Source organism: Rhinopithecus bieti, unplaced genomic scaffold (assembly GCF_001698545.2).
Source record: "Rhinopithecus bieti isolate Rb0 unplaced genomic scaffold, ASM169854v2 scaffold_15813, whole genome shotgun sequence".
NCBI classification, from domain to species: Eukaryota; Metazoa; Chordata; class Mammalia; order Primates; family Cercopithecidae; genus Rhinopithecus; species Rhinopithecus bieti.
In genome coordinates, this window is record NW_016809040.1 from 1,320,650 (window position 1) to 1,326,649 (window position 6,000).

A 6,000-nucleotide genomic window follows, 5' to 3' on the forward strand; every position below is an offset into this window, starting at 1 on the left:
AACCGAGAGGAAACAGGGAACAAACACAATAACACCTGCATCAATTCTCCTTGTGTGTCTCAGTTTGTTCTTTTGAAAAAGGCAAAGAAGTGAAAAGATAAGTTTGTCTTTACCACATGGGAAACTGGTTGATTTAGACATCTCATCCTTTAAGATATTCAAGGGGATATTGTCTACCTCTCTTCCTGGGGAATTATGCACTGGGTAAGAAGATGGACCACATGCCCCAGGGTTCCTTCTAACACCAAGATTCTGGGAAAGCTATATTTTATACTTGGCTCTACTACTTTCTACACTGGCTTTGAGAAAGCTTTTCTCACTCTCTGGACCTCAATTATCTTTCCTATTACAGGAGGGTATTGGACTCTGTGAACTTTAAGGTTTTTAGAGAGCTCACGTTCTGAAATTATAAGATTTTATAAAGAATATGTGGAAGCTTCATCCTGAGTTCTGGTCCTAATGAGATTATGGTGGCAGTGTAATTTCTCAATCTTTTCAAAACTCCTCCTGAAAACCAAACAGAAAATTAGAAATAGTGTAAAAATATGCATAGATCATATATTTTTAAATATTAGGTGATAGAAAACACCTCTAAACCCTAGAGTACTGCTGTGGTCAAAACCACATATAGCAGTGGCACCTAAAGGCAGTCTGCTGTGGAGTGGTGGCAGCAATTCAGTATGGTAGAAACACTGGGGTTCAGATGGTGTGAGGTTGCAGAAACAGGAAAAGAGAGTGGTGGGCTCAGTGCAAACCTTTGACAAGCCCTATAAGCTATAGAACCCAAGATCGCCCATGAAGACTCACCCTCAAAAGAAAGCCTAATCTGGAATAAAAATCTGTGTGGACAAGCCTGAGAGTAACTGTGAAGCTACTATTCTGATATGCTCAGAGTTGCAAGTGAAAGCAGGAGCCTGAATATGGCATCACAAGAGACCCAACAGTGAGGCAGTAGAGCAAACCCTTGATGACCGCCAAAATATCCAACTAATATCCCTTTCCAGAGGGGAAAACTGCCAGAAGCAGACACATTGAGCCGGGCAGTAACTCTGGTAAGTGGTGTGGGGAGGAGGTTGTGAGCCCAAAGGAATCAGATCCCAGGAAGTCATGTAACAACAAAATAACTTGTCTAAAGGGGAGAGCTCTGGGAAACACAGGACTGACGGCAGGAAACCTTCTCAGCTAGGCGTAGATCTGAGAGATGGATGCGATGACGTATTTTGAGTCCTTCTTAATAACAGGAAAGATGAAGCTGAGAGAGTGACCCTATTTCATCCCTCGGTCCCCACTGGCCAGGAACTGTCCCTTAATAGTCTAGGAAAAGCCATTTCATTTAAACAGGGGACACACAGAAAAAAATAGTCTAAGTAATTCAAAGTTATTATTAAAAAAAGGTAATAAGGAAATAAATAACACCAGAAAAACTGGACACAAAGCAGATGAAAACTGTAACCCTCTGTTTTGGAAAAACACCCGAATCAAATTTTTCCTTTGCTTTCACACCACAACAATGAACAAAGAAGAAGCCTTCTGTGGCCAAATTATTGGGGGGAGGGGGGCGGGGTTTCCCCACCAACAAACAGAGGACACCAACTAATTCAATTCTAATTCACCTCAAATTCACCTCTAGTTCCATTCCCACTCTAGCTACCTGGAGATAGCATCAGATCCCACACTTGAGGGCTCAGATCCCAAGAATGCCCCCGCCAACACACCCTCATGGCAGACACTCCTTGCTGCAAATCTGAATTTCTGACCTACCAGCTTCAAGTTGGGGTTCCCACGACCCCCTCTGGGTTCGATTAATTTGCTGAAGCAGTTCAGGGAAACACTTAAGTTTACCAGTGTATTATAAAGTATATTACTAGTATATCACTAAAGATCCCTGTTTCATAGATAAGGAAATACAAGGTGTTTTTCCTGTTTCATAGAGAAGGAAATACAGATGAAGAGATGCATAGGTCAAGGCACAGGGGAAGGGGCGCAGAGCTTCCACGTCTTCCCCTGACATAATACCCTCCAGGAACCTCCACATGTCAACTATTTGGAAGCTCTCTCAGCCCTGTCCTTTTGAGTTTTTATGGTGGCTTCATAACATAAGCATGATGGACAACTATGCAGACATGTGATTGGGCAACAAGTACATGATCTAAACCCAGAAGGCCTGTCTGCTCAGAATTTTTTTTTTTTTTTGGACTGTCTGTGCAGCATTCTTTCCTCTAGGGTGTGGGGCAGGACCCGCTCCAAATGAGAGTCTTTTAACCCATAATCAGGTTAGAGTCCTGCCTTGGGCAGGTGAGGGGAGGACAGGAGGTCAAAGAGAGAGATTCTGTTTCTTGAGGCCTGTTTCAGAGGCATGAAGCACCCCACATTATAAATAAACTATAACCAGAATTATGGAGTCATGATCCAGGAATGGTGGATGAAAACCTATATATGTGTGTTTATATATAAAGTATACAAAATCATAATATCACACATACAATAGCAAAGTGAGAGAAAATAAATTAAAGAATCAATAGACACTTTGAAAGAATAATATAAACCAGAAATAGAAGAAATAGTTAAATAGCCAATGGCTATGAATTGAGAACTTACATAACTCAGGAAAGAGTTACTTTTAAAAATACACTAATAAATAAAGACTAATAAGTTGCAGCACATGGGGAAAAGATACTATGGAAAATACAGTGAGAAAATCAAAAGATAAAAAAGGAAAAATGAAGGAAATCAAATAGAAATAAAGGAAGAGATAAAAATGATTTGAGAGAAAATGAAAGAAGAGAAGACAAGTAAATATAAAGAAACAATGAAAAGAAGGAGGATCTAACAAAACAGTCCCTAAGGAAGGAAAGCAAGAATTAAAATTATAAATCAGGAACAGTTTGCTGAAATACAAGTTTTAAGATTTACACATTTATTTTAACTGGAGAAATCAACCCGTAACAGTTATCACCAAGGAAATCCTAATAAAATAACTGAATGTTAAAAGTTAGAAAAAACAAAAACAAAAACCTATTTGGGAATTCGGACAAAGAGACCAAGTCATTTTAAGAGATAGAAAATCAGATTTGAATTAGACCTCTCAGGTCATGGCTGTAATCCCAGCGCTTTGGGAGGCTGAAGTGGGAGGACCACTTGACCCCAGGAATTCAAGGCTGTAGAGAGCTATGATTGTGCCACTCCTCCATCCTGGGTGACTCAGAGACTCTGTCTCAAAACAAACACACACAAAATCAGAATTATCAACAGCAACATTTTCTGTTAAAAAAAATAAGAGAAGGGCTGGGCGTGGTGGCTCATGCCTGTAATCCCAGCACTTTGGGAGGCTGAGGCAGGCGGATCATGAGGTCAGGAGTTTGAGACCATCCTGGCTAACATGGTGAAACCCTGTCTCTACTAAAAATACAAAAAAAAAAAAAAAAAAAAAAATAGCCGGGTGTGGTGGTGGGCACTTGTAGTCCCATCTACTCAGGAGGCTGAGGCAGGAGAATGGCATGAACCCAGGAAGTGGTCACACCACTGCACTCCAGCCTGGGAGACAGAGCGAGACTCTGTCTCAAAAAACAAAAAACAATAAAATAAAATAAAATAAGAGAAATATTTTAAATGATTTCATGAAAAGAAGATGGGAATCAAAAGTTGTATGAGTTAACAGGAAAAAGTCCAGCGTTGTGAACTGCAAGAGCTCATGGAATGTTACTCTCATGAGCTGTTCCTGAGAAATTTACTGGACAATGAGCTTCAGACAAGCAATAAGTAATTCTAGAAAATTCAGTACAAGTTTTCAGAGATAAGTGTGAATGTATTTAAATGTAAAACAACAACTTGAAATTGGAGATAAGAATTTAAAAAGTGTACTGCTGATGTGTGCTTTGACAATGTCATATAATACAAACTAACAAAAATAGGACAAGAAAGGGTTAAGTAAATGGAAAGAAGAATAATCTTACAGATTGCCTGATATGTGCTAGGTGGGAGCAAGAGGATATTGCCTAAGGCTGACAATGGAAGTAGTTGAAGCTTGACCTGTCTTAAAATTTCTCATTAAGTTAATACTAGAGACAATGTGGATAGTGGGAAGAGAGAAGAGGGGAGAAAAAATGATTATTGGTTGAGATTTTATAGAAGGAATTAGAGTATTAAATAATGATAACCACTAGAATATAAAAAAAGCTTTCCAAATTTCAAAAGAAAGAATAATTATAAAGTAAATCACAAAGTAAAGCACTTTGCGTATATATTGTATATGTCTGTGAACATGAAAAGTCATAGACATATGTAAATATGTAAATATTTATGGATACAATGGGCATTTTGGTAGGCCATAAACAATAGGCTGTTAGAAATTTCATATGATTCAACAAACAAATAACATGTAAAACAATATGTCAGAACCGAGAAAAAAATTGATTATATCAATAAATGTAAATGGACTTTACTTACCTATGAAAGAAAAAAAAAATTATGATTTTAACAAAGCAAAATCTAACTCCATGGTGTTACATAAAACATATCAAGGAGAAAAAGTGAATCAGAAAGGCTAAGAGTAAAAATATAGATCAAGACATATCAGTCAAGTAAAATAAAAAGAAGGCAGAGAACATGATCTGAATATCAGAAAAATATAGATCTCATGCTAACAAACATTGAAAGACATGAAGGCCATTTAATGAACCTAAAGAATACAATACACAGTAAAGATGTAATAGTCACTCATATCTTTACAACTTTTACAAACAGAAAATGTAGAATATGAAAGACAGAATGGACAGATACAATTAACAAAAGATTTTTATAACATTTTTTCAAGACAGTGAGATTAACAAATATTAAGAATACAGAACGCCTAAAAAAAAGGTAGTTCAGATAGCTATATATTGAACTCTGAATCCCAATAGTAAAGAATACCTTTTTTTCCCTAGTGCCTTTGGTCGTTTGTAGACATTTACCATACGTTAAAACACAAAGAAAAACCTCAGTTAATTTTGGAGAATAGACATAATCATCCAGCTCTTTCCCCTCCAAAATTACAGTTAAACCAGAGATAATTGACAAGTTATCAAAACTCTTTCTTAAAGACTCGAGTTAAATGGAAAATACGAAGTAAAATTGTAGAATTTCTAGAAATGTATGTAATAATGAAGATATTATATATTTGAAAAAACTGAGAACTAGTGAAAAAGACTACTATAAACAATGATAGCGATCCATGCCAAGATGGCCAAATAGGAAGAGTTCCAGCTTCCAGCTCCCAGCATGGGCAACACAGAAGACAGGTGATTTCTGCATTTCCAACTGAGGTACCAGGTTCATCTCACCAGGGCGTGTGGGACATTGGGGCAGGACAGTGGGTGCAGACCAACAAGTGAGAGCCAAAGCAGGGCGAGGCATCGCCTCACCCAGGAAGTGCAAGGGGGAAGTGAATTCCCTTTCCTAGCCAAGGGAAACCATGACACACAACACCCGGAAAATCAGGTAACTGCCACCCTAATACTGCGCTTTACCAAGAGTCTCAGCAAATGGCACACCAGGAGATTATATTCCACACCTGGCCCAGAGGGTCCCACGCCCACGGAGCCTCCCTCATTGCTAGCACAGCAGTCTGAGATCTAACTGCAAGGCAGCAGAAAGGCTGGAGGAGGGGCGCCCACCATTGCTGAGGCTTAAGTAGGTAAATAAAGCCACCTGGAAGGAGGCTGGTACCAGCCACTGCAAAAACATGCCAAAATGTAAAGACCATCAGTGCTAGGAAGAAACTGCATCAACTAATGAGCAAAATAACCAGCTAACATCATAATGACAGGATCAAGTTCATACATAACAATATTAACCTTAAATGTTAATGGACTAAATGCTCCAATTAAAAGACACAGACTGGCAAACTGGATAAAGAGTCAAGACCCATCAGTCTGCTGTATTCAGGAGACCCATCTCACATGCAGAGACATACATAGGCTCAAAATAAAGGGATGGAGGAAGATCTACCAAGCAAATGGA